Consider the following 14,514-nt stretch of genomic DNA (forward strand, 5'->3'; position numbering starts at 1 on the left):
ATATCTCAAAAATACAAACCCCACAAACTTCCAAAGGCAACTACTTCCTGCTTCCGAAAATATCTAATATACAAAACCCACATTAACTCAGGATCTATAGATGACCCACCAAAATACGCAAAGATGATGACATCAAAGTAAAGCAAAAAAAATGAAAATACAAAGAAAGTCTGCATATTAACAAGAAACCCACAAGATCACGGGTTTCAGTTCTTATATGACAGTAGCACGTAAGTTCAGTTTCAACCTATAACTTCATTAGGATGGAAGTCATTAATGATCAGGTGGCATGTGAGAACATTTAAAATCAGAGAAGAGAAACATGACAAGACACCTATATTAATGAACCTTTGCAATTATAATTTCAGAAAAAAACATATTGCTGTAAAGACAAAGAAATACTGATATTTTTAAAGAGAATCAAAAATGAATCTTGATGTGAATGGAAGGGGAGAGGGAGTGGGAAAGGGGAGGGTTGCAGGTGGGAGGGATGTTATGGGGGGGGAGGAAGCCATTGTAATCCATAAGCAGTACTTTGGAAATTTATATTCATTAAATAAAAGTTAAAAAAAAGAAATATTGATATTTTTAAAGAAAAATAAGATAGTAAAGAGAATTTAAAATTTTTCTTAGGGACTGTTTTCATGGCATAGAAAATTAAGCTGCCACTTACAACAGCAGCATTCCATATTGAAGTGCCAGTTCTAGTCCTGGCTACTCTACTTCTGACCTAGCTTCCTGCTAATGCACCTGGGAAGGCAACAGAAGATGACACAAATGTCTGGGTTTATGCCACCCATCTGGGAGACTCAGATGGAGTTCCTGGCTCCTGGCTTTAGCCTAGTCTAACCCTGGCTATTGTGGTCATTTGGCAAGTAAACCAGCAGATGGAAGATCTGTGTGTGTGTGTGTGTGTGTGCGTGCGTGCATGTGCCTCCCCCCTTCCCCATTACACTGTCAAATAAATCAATAAATATTTGAAATATTTTTGCTAATAACACTATGAAAAACAATACTATCGAAAAAACAGAGGAAGAAAATAACAAAACCACACAAAGGTTTAGATACCTAGCAACACTTAATTTCCCATTACAAACATGTGAAAAAGTTTTACTTTTAGAGATTATTTGCCTGGAACTCTGCATACATTATTTCATAAAATCTTTAAAGTTACTATAGGCATTGGGATTACCTATATTTTAAGGTAAAGGAAAACCAAGGCATTAAAAATTAATCTGGATCAATTAAATGAAATCTAAGATTTAAAGAAATCTCCCATTTTATGAGCTTCATTTTCCTTTTCCAAAAAACAGCATTTACCTTGTAAAATGTGTAAACTTGAATAGAGATAAAAAGAAATAGTTTTATAAAGATAGGTACTGACGTTCAAGTGTGATTTTATTTTTATAAATAGTAAACATACAGTAATCTACTAAAGTACTTAGCCTTCATCTAATAGTACTTGCCATCAAGTTGAGCTATGTGTCCTTCTCCATTACAAACAGTGATCTAATACATAATAAAAAGGAAATAATACAACTCAGATATATATGTCCTTAGTTTATATGAGGGAGTCTCCAAAAAGTTCTTAGAAACGCACATGCACATTATTTTTAATTCCAATTTTCAATAACTTTTAGAAGCACCTCATATAGTGGTTAGGTTGTATAATATGATTTTAATTATTAAATACTTAAAATTTGTTACATACACAAAATACAAATTTTATACATGTATATATAACATACATATGCATGTATTTAGATACGTTTTATAGATATAGAGTTCTCTATCTATATGAATTTAAATGATTCAAATTTTCAAGATCTCACTGAAAATAGCCATGAGACTATCATATGTTAATATACATAAACTATTTCAAACAGAAAAATGATTTTTTGTCAGTCTAAAGGAATCGTGAGAAGAAAATAAAAGCAGGAAAATACCTACTGAAGTTTCTTATCAAATCATATATCTTTCATTTACTTCTTCAGTTCCAACCACTGCTTATCTCAAACCAACCTTGTGACCCATGGAGGATGAACATTTTGCAGACCGTTTTCCAAGCCCCCTTGCTGTCTGATTTCAGTTGGCCTCAGCAAATAGGAAGCCACTAGGACAGACTAGGGAGAAATAAGAGTGTGGCTATGTATTTCTGTTCCTCACTCCCTCTTCCTCCTGGGATTAATTGCATTGATCACGTCCTGTGACTCCATGTCATAGATCCTGGAATGTAGACATTTCCTTACAGCCTTTTTTGTTTATAAATTATGGTGAGAATTCATAGAAAGAGAAGGCTGTCCTGCCAATGCTCCTCTATTACTAACCCAGAGTTGCTAGACTATCATCATGTGGTTGCCCCATGGGATACTCAAATCTTTACTCCATGTTTCCCCAAATCACCACATTTTATTATACCATCACATGTCTCCTGCTGGCATCCTGAGAGTACACCTACAATCTTTTGAATTTTTCAACATATACTCTAAAAACATCTGTGTGTGTATGTGGGAGGAGTGGGGGGTGTTGGAAGAGAAAACATTCCCTTCCTGTATCCCTTGGTTCACTCTCCAAACTCCTGAAAATGTTGTACCTGCTGTGCACTGCAGACAAAAGCCAGGAACATAAATCAGGTCTTCCATGTGAGTAGCAGAAACCTAACCCCATGAGCCATCAATGTTTCCACCCAGGATCTGCATTAGCAAGAAACAGGAGTCAGGATGTAGAACTGGGTACTGACCCAGGAACTCCATCCAATATTAGACAAGGGCAATTTAACCTTTAGTTTAAACACCCAACCCCAATATCTGGAAATCCTGATAGATTATTCCCTGAACCTTTCTCAAGAAATATTTTAGGTACTTACTTGGTAGGAATTACCAGTGTTTATCTTTAAATATCCTTAAAACTATGTCAACTGTTATTTAGTTATATATTATATCTGATGTTTTATCTAATTACATTTGCATTTCTTATATAATGCATGCCAATCAAAACACATTTGATACAACTTATAATAAAAGATATATATAAAATTTGTCCATTAAAAGAATAGAACATTTTCTAAAGTAGATTTTAAAAGTATAAGTGAAATGCCTTAATGTAATACTACTTCTGGAATGTATTTTGAAGAAATAATCTTGCATATGGGGTTAGATTTAACTACAAGGACATTCATTTAGAATTCATTCTTTAGAAGCCAATAATTGAAAACAATCTAAATGTCAGACTTTTAATTGCTAGCTATGGAATACTAAGGAGTGAAATTAATGCATTTGAAGTAACATTGAGTGACCCAAATATATGTTCAAAAACAGAGAAAAAAAATGATGTGTTCTGGAAGAACAGAATAAAATTTCTTTTGGAAAATGTACATTAATAAGAGAATTATGATATTTAAAAACACCAAAATTCTGTTAGATAGTACTTATACTAAGATAAAATAAAATTTCTGCTTGCTGAAATAAAAGTATTTTTAATTTACTTCATGTCATCTATCTAGCCTACATGTTTTGAATATGTATAATATATGTGTCATGAAAAATCAATAAATTCAATTTCTTTCAAAGATTTATTTATTTATTTGAAAGGCAGCGCTACAGAGAGGCAGAGGAAGAGAGAGTCTTCTTCCGCTGGTTCACTCCACAATTGGCCACAATGGCCAGAGCTGCGCTAATCAGGAGCCAGGAGATTCTTCCGGGTCTCCCACATAGGTTCAGGGGCCCAAGAACTTGGGCCATCTTCCACTGCTTTCCCAGGCCATAGCAGAGAGCTGTACTGGAAGTGGAGCAGCCAGAACTCAATCCAGTGCATATACAGGATGCCAGTATTACAGGCAGCAGCTTTATCTGCTAGGCCACAGTGCCCACTTATTGTTCATTTTTTAAAATCAAAATGAAAAGTCACATAATAGAGAAGATACCAATGAGTAACACTTTTCTCCTTATCTTATGAAACAGAGTGCATGGTTTATCGAGAGAGACAATTTCCCTCTGGTCCCAGCTTTCAGATGTAAACGTAATTTATTGTGTACATCTGAAAATGAGGGGCACTGAATACGTGACACACACTGATTAATCAGTATTAGCTTTATTGACAAAATGGAAGCATTGTGTCGTCACTTAAACACTGGGAATGAAAATTTTAAGAGACTGCTTAAAACTGAAGAGTTCGAAGATGATTTTTTTGCCAAAGCACTGAAAACTATTGGGTACGATTTTGCAAATAACTATCTAGGGAACCTTACATGAACCCTAGGTCCACCATATAGAATGGAATTAGAACAATTTAAAGATCTGGATCGTTGGATTGCCATTTGGAGACTATTACGGTCATACAGCTGAGCTTGTGGCCATCTTTGCGCATGGTTTAGTATTCACTGGAAGGAACACACATGTGTCGGATGCCAGACATGAGGATGACATAAATCTCCTGAGCGCTGTGTCCTAGCTTGAAAAACATGGTATGAGTCTGGATGAGAAGACCAGCTCTTTCCATGTTTGCCGAGTCCACACCATTCCAGCTTCTGGCTCAACAGGCACAATATAAATACAAATATATATCTATATTATAGACAGTATTAAAATACTTAGAAAAGAAATGTGGATATATGTAAATCTGCTAATTGTTGAAATAATTGATTTGATTTACAGATTTGTATTTTTATGTGAATACAGTGATAACATCTTTATTTTGAAATTGTTTGATGGCAAATAAAAAGAAACTCAAATTTTTATCGAAATTTAACTCTAAAATGTTAAATGAAACTTTGAGACAACGAAGTAAAATATAAATTAAAATATTTCAACTGAAAGAAAAGTGAAATTTTTAGATTATGTTGAAAAAAGGAGTTAATTAATTGTAACAGGAAATGGTTACTTAATACAAATATAAATTGATACATAAATAGTATACAAATGCTACTAATGGTACTTGAGATTAAACAATGCATTTGGCACTTTCATGTAATAAAATTTAGAATATAATCACTTCCTTAATCTATCAAATCTTACGAGGGTAGTAAATTAGTCTAAATAAGTTATATTGTATGTAAACAGAATTTTTACTACGGATCATGGTTGTTAATAAATCTTGTAATTAAGGTTACTACGTAATTCCATCAACCTATTTGATTTGGGAGAGTAAGAGGACAGTTCATATTTCCCTAGAGATAACTCGCTGGACTGGTGATGTGATGAGAAAGGACACTTCTGTGTGATTGAACTGAAAATTATGGAGATTTTTAAAAATTGGAGGAAGAGGATATCATTCTGTTCTGAGAACTGTATCTACAAATTGCACTGAATCTGTTAAAAACAAATTAAAAGTTAAAAAAGTTAAGAGCTAAAAAAAGCTATAAAAAACTATATATGCACATGACAAAAATGGCCTTAAGAACCGTCTTCAGATTGCAACATGATTCGCAGATCTGTTAGGAATTGACTGCCTCACTTAATAAAGCAGTCCTGGCAATGGAAATGCGATATATATCATCCACAGGTTATTGATTTTTAGTCATTAAACTTCATTGAAATATGTCGAACATGAATACTGTACTAACATAATTTTGTATGCTGGGATATCTTTCAAATTATTTGGAACTTTATTGTAACCATCAATCAAGATTATAAAAGACTGAACATGTAATTATAGGTTAAATATTCTGAAAAGTTTGTTTTGCCTTTTCTTTAATTTTTAAAATGATTTTCAAGTCTACAAGGTATTTATATGTCTAGTTGATGAGGACAGTCTGTATTCTTTGAAGTTATGTCTATATTAACCAGCATTTTGTGACCAAATTACCTCCATAAATTAATGTTTTGCATATTAAAGTCTTACATTTATACCTAGTCTCTACAAAAGACTGAAGCAATTGTTTTGAACTGTAGCTACTCACTAAAATAACCAGTGAATTTTTAAAAATGGATTTATTTTACTTGAAAGTCAGAGTTACACAGAAAGAGGAGAGGCAGAGAGATAAAAAGGGGTCTTCCATAACAGTGGATTTTTTTTTTTTAAGTTTATGATAACCAGGCCATATCTGAGCCTAACTCATATTGGCTCTCTGGCTGTAGGACCCAGACACCAGTATTTTTAAAACTCTTAAGATATAGCCAAAGTTGTGAAGCAATGAAAAAAAAGTAAATATCAGGTTTATGTAATCAAATTAAAATTTTTGCAAAAGATCATGGGATGAATATTGATCTTTATAATATCTTATTTCCAAGTCACAGGAATTGTTTTTCAGAAGTGAAGAATTCACCACAGAGCTGAGTCATAAAAGAAACTGGAAACTGAAGTGTTTGTAGTGATATTTTCCTGTAGATATCAGAATATGCTAGTGTTCATCTTTATTTTGATTCTTTGGAAATTAAATGAGAAGTTTAGTCCCCATTTCAAAAATGTTTGCAATTATTTTAAACAGCTGTGTGAAATAACTAACCTCTACTCTAGAGCACATATAAATAATAAATCCTAATAATTATGCTTATATAGCTTAATGACGAAGTTAAAATGATTTATTGTTCTTTTAGTTACATAATCAATAGACAACCAGAGACAAAAGTACAAACAGACCCAGGAGTTAAATAGCTTTAAAAACAGTTATATTCCTGCTCAAACTTTGTTTGAAATCATGGTAAGTCATTGTGATTAGAACATGTGTGAATGGAAAAAAAAAAAAAAACTTGGATTTCTGTTAATTTAACCATCCTGCAGACATAGCAAAATTAATATATTTTAAAAATAATTTTAAAAATTAATATATTTTAAAAGAAAAATAATATAACATTTTCTATTGGCTCCAGGAAAAGCTTTTGGGAATCCTAAGCCTACAAAAACATTCTGGCCTACAAATTGGTCTTACTTTTTTTTGTGCATACATTTGCCTTTAAAAAGAATGAAACGACATCCTGAAAATTTCTAAGGATGGTTGGGTATGATAGAGGTTTCACTACATTTTGGAAAACTTGTAAATATTCCAAATAGTAAGTCAAATTTCAGCTCTCTATCATTGCCATTTAATATAAAGTAATATCCTTTCACCTCTCTCTCTCTCTTTGATTTTTTGACACATGTAATCTCAGGGAAAGTAATATCTACACTTCATCTATCCCACAGAGTTATTATAAAATACAGTAACATATACTCACTTTTTAAAAAAGTTTTAAGTCTTATAAAAGTAGGCTATGATTACATTTGGGATTAGTAGCAGCTTGTTCTGCATCAATTACTGTAGTTTAATGGACATATTCTGCTGAATTTAAGAAAGTATGCTTTTAAGGGGACTCCAGCATGGCTGAATGGGGCAAGGATGTACTGCTTTAGGCAAGGGGAAAATAGCAGCAAAAAAGTGGAGGATGTGCATCCTCCGGGGAGAGCTGGAGCGAAATCTGCAATGGAAATTCTGCAAAAGGAAGAGAGATGCAGTTTGGAAGGTGCAGGTGTGAAGCAACAAGTGGGGACACCACACACATTGCCTGCAGCTGGGAGCTGAAGGATCGCCAGCTTTGGAGAGTGAGGTGAGAGCAGACTGCCGCAGCCCATGTCATTGGTGATACTGCCGGAGGGAGATCCTGGCAGAGCACACTGTCACTGAGTGTAAAGTCAGGGAGGAACATGGCTGCCTAACAACAGCTATCACAGAGATAAAAAGAATTATCGGGAAATACTACAAAGAGCTATATGCCAACGAGTTGGAAAATCTGGAAGAAGTGACTAGATTCTTGGACACCTACAACCTATCAAAAATCTATCAAGAAGACATAGAAAACCTAAACAGACCGATAACCAAGATGGAGGTTGAATCCGTAATAAAGAAAAGCCCAGGACTGGATGGCTTCACTAATGAATTCTACCAGACTTTTAAAGAACTAATTCCAATTTGTCTCAAACTATTCAAAACAGTTGAATGGGAGGGAGTCCTCCCAGATTCCTTCTATGAGTCCAGCATTACTTAAACTCCCAAATCAAAAAAAAAGATACAACAAGGAGGACTATAGGCCAACATCCCTGATGAATGTAGTTGCAACAATCTTCAGCCAATATTAGCCAATTGAATCTAAGAACACATCAGAAATATCATTCACCCAGACCAACTGGGATTTATTCCTGGTATACAGGGCTGTTTCAAAATACACAAATCAATAAATGTGATACATCACATTAACAAATTGAATATATAAACTATGTGAATATTTCGAAAGGTGCAGAGAAAAAATTTGATAAAGTACAACATCTGTTCACGATGAAAAGTTAAGCAAAGTGGGTATAGATATTATATTCCTCTACACAATCAAGGCAATTTATGATAACCCAGAGTCATCATATTGAATGGAGAAAAGTTGGAAGCATTCCCACTAACATCTGGATCCAGCTAAGGGTGCACACTTTCACCAGTGCTACTCAATACAGTCCTAGAAGTTTTAGCCAGAGCCATTAGGAAAGCAAAAGAAAGCAAAGAGATAAATTGGAAGGTAGAAGTCAAATTATCCCTATTTTCAGATGATACAATTCTGTATATAGGAGAACAGAAAGACTCCACTCAGAGACTAATGGGACTGATGAAAGAGTTAGGTAAAGTGGCATCATATAAAATTAACACACAAAAATCAGTAGCCTTTTTATATACAGAAAATGCCATGGCTGAGAAAGAACTTGTATATTCAAACCTATTCACCGTGGCTAAAAAAAAAAAAAAAAATTAAATACCTTCAAATACATTTAACCAAAGAGGTGAATGATCTCTATGATGAAAATTACAAAACATTAAAGATAAAGAAGACATAAAAACATGGAAAATCATCTATGTTTGTTGTTTGAAATAGTTAATATCATCAAAAAGTCTATACTACCAAAATCACTTTATAGATTCCATGTGATCCCAATCAAAATACCAGATTTTCTCAGATTCAGAAAATACAATGCTAAAATTCATATGGAAACACAAGAGACCCGAATAGCTGAAGCAATATTAAACAGCAAAAACAAAGCCTGAGGCATCACATTACCAGATTTCCACATGACCCAGCCTTCTCACTCCTGGGAATTTACCCAAAGGAAATGAAATCAGCACACGAATGAGTTACCTGCACTCTGATGATTATTGCAGCTCAATTCATAACACCTAAATTATGGAATCAATCCAGATGTCCATCAGCTGATGACTAGATAAACTGTGGCATAACTATAGTATGTAATACTACTCACCTCTAAAAAAGAATGAAATGCTGTTTTGGAACAGAATGGTTGCAACTGAAAACCATTAAAATTTGTGAAATAAGCCAGTCCTAAAAAGACAAATACCATATATTTTCTCTGATCTGTTGTGACTAATAGAGTATCAAACATGTAATGTATAGGAGTGAAATTGACATTTTGAGCTTCGATGATATTTACAGCCCTTGTCTGTACTGTTGAAAAACAGTTTTTTTCTTGTTACTATTTGTTGAACACTTTACTTGGTGTACAGTTAATCTTATGAGTATAAAATAAACTGAAAGTAGATCACTGTAAAAATTAAGAGAGGAAGGAGGAGGAAGGGTGGGAGCATGTGTGGAGAGTAGGGTAGGGTGAGTACTATCACTCTGGTCCTAAATCCGTATAGATGAAATATGTGAAATTTAAAAAAGAATTTATATTTTTTTACTTTTCATCTTTGAGAGAAAGTATACATCAATGACATTAATCCATGTTATATCTGATGCTGTTAAATCACACAGAGGCACGAACATTTTAGGCTGTTTAAAATGAGACAAAATAATCCCTGTGATAATCACAATGCATATTTCTGATGTATATGTTTGTACATAACACCCTCAGGCTAAAAAAGCAAAAGCTGACATCCAGAAACATCAAACTTTAAAGTTTCTGCACAGTAAAAGAGGCAACCAACAGAGTGAAAAGGCAACCCACACAATAGGATAAAATATTTGCAAACCATATATCTAATGATGGTCAATTTCCAAAAATATGCAAGGAAATCCTACAACTCAATAGTGGCTGAACAAACAGTCCAATTAAAAACTGGGCTAAAACTTGAATATATATTTCTCTAGGGAAGACATACAAATAGTCGACAGCTACATGAAATGATGTTCAATGTCACTAGGAAAATGCATATGAAAACCACAATGAGATTTCACACCACACTTATTAAGATGGTTATTATCAAAAAACAAACGAGAAATTTTGGCCTAAATGTGGAGAAACTGGATCTCTTGTACACTATTGGTAAGATGTCAAATAACATAGCTGCTATGCAAAATAATATGATGGTTCCTTAAAAATTATATTTAGAATTACAATATGATACAGCAATCCATTTTTTAATATTAATACAAAAGAACTGAAATAAGGAGCTCAAAGAGATATCAACATTTGCACATGTGTTGCAGTGCGACTGGCAACAATTGAGATATGAAAACAATCTGAATGCCATTAGTGTATTGATGGATGAATGGATAAAGCCATGTGGAATATGCATTCAATAGAATATTATTCAACTTTTAAAAAAAGAAATCCCACCATGAGCTAAAGCATGGACAAGCCTTGAGGGTAGTTTGCTAAGTGAAATAATCCTTTATCAGAGGATGAATACTACATGCTTCCAATGGCATGATATATTAAAAATAATCAAACTTAGGAAAGTAAGGATTAGAATGTTTGTTGTCAGGAGCTAGGAAACTGAGTCACATACAAACAGACACACACACACAGAATATTTATGTTCTTTGATTTTATTATTTGAGTCATTTGTAAGATATATAAGCAAAAGTGTCTACTTGTTAAATGAAAAGACCTGGGGCTGAATTTTCAAAGAACTGCCACGTTCATAGACTAAGATGGGAGACTCTATTACTTTATTCCTAATAAAGAAGAGAGAAGGCATAGCCATATGAGGGAAGACAAACAATTAGGAACTTCACAGAAGTAAAATATCAAGTGCAGATAATTTGTAATACAATATCAGCACTTCAAAATGTCTGAGTAGTTTAGGGAGAGAGGTGAGACAAGAGGAAGGCAAAGGAGACAGGAAGGAATTCTGAGAATTCTAAGAAAATCAGTAATGAGACACGTACTTCTAGTCAAGGTGGAGTCTCATTTCTTCTAATGCATTTTCTGTCCTTCATTGGTTGATTAAAAACTCAAATTAATGTATTGCAACTAAGGATATATATGAAAAATTGGGCATATCTATGCAAATATACACACATATTTATAAACATACATTAAATTGAATGGCATTTTCTTCACTTATACAGAACCATCAAATGTGTGCCCAGAAGTACAATATCCATAGCATATTATTTAAAAATTAATATGTAACAAAAATCTCAAAATCTCTTTACCTGTGATAGCATCTCACTTAACAATGTTTATATACTAAATATATGTATAAAAAAAAATAACTCAAGAAATAAACCAACACTTTACACTGTAGATCATCTTGCTATAATACACAGAAGTTCATGTGTGGAATAGTTCTAAAAAAAAAAAAGACAATCACTACTCTACGATCCAGCATTGTGGTGCAGCATGTTAAGCGTCCACCTGCAATGCTCGCATCTCAGATGAGTGCCAGTGCAAACTCTGCCTGCTCCACTTCTGATTCAGCCCCCTGACAATGTGCCTGGCAAAGCGGCAGGGGATGAACCAAGTGTGTCTGGGCCCTGCCACCCATATGGGAGACTGAGATGGAGTTCCAGCTCCTGAGCCTGGCCTAGCCCCAGCAGTTGCAGTCATTTGGGAGAGAACCGCCAGATGGAAAATGTCTCTTCTTTTGTTTCTGCCTTTTCCTCTGTAACTTTGCCTTTCAAATAAACAAATAAATCTTCAAAAAAATCACTGTCTTATAAAGGCAAGATTCAGAAAATAAACATCCAGTCAAAAATTGTTTACTATAATGGAGGAACTAGGAATTGCTCTGTAAATTATATTTAATCAGTCCCAATAAGGAGAAAACAAACTATCCTTAAATAAAGGGCAAAAAAGAATATGCTCTATAAGCACTGAGTATTTTATACTGGTAACTTCTTGCAATATCTCTCCAGTAAATGTAACATCAAAAAAATAACAAAATTTCTTAACATCACTAGGAGATTTCATGTCTGACTCTATATCAAGGGGAAATTGCAAGCTCTAAAAGCAAGCAGGCCAATCAATATCAGGAACTCCCTAGAAGTAAAAAAAGCAATTCAAATGCAAGAAAACCATGTTTTCTAACTAACTTTAATTTATGCATAAGAGGGCCATTAAACTTGTTCTTTGTAAAAGGAAACTTCTTAATTGGAACTAAATCATTCATTATTCACTGTGATACAGGTTTTATACCCTTAGGTTCCATGTGATTATTCACATGTTCAGCTGACAGAAAAGGGAAAAAGCTATTCTAATGACTTAGCTTGGCTTTGACTCACTGGTTTTTATCTCACTTTAACTTCCAATCTCAGTTACAGAGATTTTAAAGCTGGGGGAAATAACATTTTGGAAGATGGTTAAGGATAAGTACAAGTCATTTCAAGTTGTTGAAGTTTTCATTAAATTCAGCAAGCCCTTTCAAATCCTAAGGCTATTTACATGCAGGGCTAAGACTTTTCTGTTGTATTTACTTAAAGAGTTTAAAAGGTACTGCTCAGAATCCAGCAGTCAACCAACTGAATGGTATGATTAGACATTTATTTTGACAGTGCTCACTGAAGACTCAATTATGTCTCCAGAGTCAAACTCACATGTCATCAAAATGTCTAATGATCGGAGTGTTTATGAGTAACCACAATCCACATAATAAATAGTTTGCCAGAATTCTGTCACTGCAATCTCTAAGTGGAACATTTAGGTAAGTGTCTAATGCACCTAAACTCAATGTGGGGTTTTAGATAAAAGGAAATTATATCTAAGAAATCTGAACAATTATCGAAAAAGAGCCTCAAATAATGAAATGCATGTTTGTAGAAAGAAAGAATATCAATATTGGAAGAAATATTTGAAGTCATTGAAATAAGGCACTGTGTTTTTATTTAAAATTTGGAATTGAGATAGAGATTGAACAGCTAACAGAAGATGAGACTGGTCCACAACATTGGCCTGGGCAATGATTTCTTAAATATGATCTGAAAAGCTCACAAACAGAAGTAAAAATAGACAAATGGGGCTTCTACTAAGAAGCTCCTACACAGCAAAGGAAACAGTTAGTGAAGAGACAATGCACAGATTGGCAGAAATACGAACAAATACATTTAACATCACTAATTCTCATGAAAATGACAATGGTATATTACCTCACACCTATCAGGCTCACTGTCATCAAAAAGATGAAAGATAAGTAAGTATTGGTAAGGCTATGGGGAAATGGGAACCATAGGCAGGAATGTAAATTACTACCTAGAACTGTTTTCCAAAACAGTACGGAGGTTTCTCAAATAACTAAAACTGGAACTATTGTATGATCCAGCAATCCCACTTCTAGGTATATATATACAAAGGAATTGGACGGAGCACACTGGAAAAAATATCTGCACCCTCATGTTATTAGCTGAAATATTCACAGCAGTAAAGATAAGAAAGGAAAGAAACTAAATGCTTACTGATGAATAAATGGACAAAGAAAACATGGTGTATATGTGTGTGTGTGTGTGTGTGTATTTGTCTATGTATCTATCTATATGGATATATATAGAGAGAGAAATGTGTTTATGCATATACACACAAGAAAATATTAGCCTTTTGAAAGTGGGAATTATCATTATGTTCTTTAAACTGTATATATGAGATTTGTTTCCTTTTTATAAATAAGTAAATAATAAATAAATAAAACAGAGGAGTAGAAAAAGCAAAGAATGGGATAGAGAAATAAATAATGAAAGAGCATTTAAAAGAGAAAGAGAGAGAAATTGTGACAACATGGATGAATCTAGAAGATAAGATACTAAGTGAAATAAGCCAGGAAAACAGAAAGAGAAAATACGATCTCATTTATACATGAAATTAAAACAAATCAAACTCAGGGGTATGCATTGGGTTAAGTCTCTACTTGAAACATCTGCTTCCCATACAGATGGTCTAGGATCTAGAGCAGCCTCCACTTCCGGTTTAGCTTCTTGGTAACGTTCCTGGGAGGCAGTAGATGATGGTCTAAGTATTTGTGTCTCTGCCACAAATGTAAGAGACCTGGGTTGAGTTCTTGTCCCAGCCCTGACTTCTGTGGGCATTTAGAGAGTGAGGCAGCAAATATAAAATTTGTGTGTGTGTGTGTGTGTGTGTGTCTCACTGTCTGTCATTTTGTCACTCTGCTTTTCAGACAAATAAAAAAGTCAATAAACTTTTAAAAAATAAAACAAGTCAAACTCATAAGAAAAGAGATTAGAATCATGCTTTCTGGAAGCTGGTGTGATGAACAGGAAAAAGGTAGATGTTAATAAAAGGGTACAAAGTTCAGTAGACAAAGGAACGAGTTCTAACCATCTTTTGCACAGCATGCTAACTACAGTCACTGTATCATGTATTTTGAAATTGCTA

At 34.0% G+C, this 14,514-nt stretch overlaps 1 protein-coding gene and 1 pseudogene across 3 annotated transcripts in view; one reads left to right on the forward strand and one right to left on the reverse strand.

Annotated features, from left to right (window-relative positions):
• Positions 1-14,514, reverse strand: part of PCDH15 (protocadherin related 15) — a 1,661,037-nt gene that overhangs the window by 1,629,353 nt on the left and 17,170 nt on the right. The window lies entirely within an intron of this gene.
• LOC138845287 (elongation factor 1-alpha 1 pseudogene) overlaps positions 1-14,514 on the forward strand; it is a 58,120-nt pseudogene that overhangs the window by 27,457 nt on the left and 16,149 nt on the right.

This window comes from Oryctolagus cuniculus, chromosome 15 (assembly GCF_051225735.1).
Source record: "Oryctolagus cuniculus isolate XC-2025 breed Fujian yellow rabbit chromosome 15, ASM5122573v1, whole genome shotgun sequence".
Lineage (NCBI taxonomy): Eukaryota > Metazoa > Chordata > Mammalia > Lagomorpha > Leporidae > Oryctolagus > Oryctolagus cuniculus.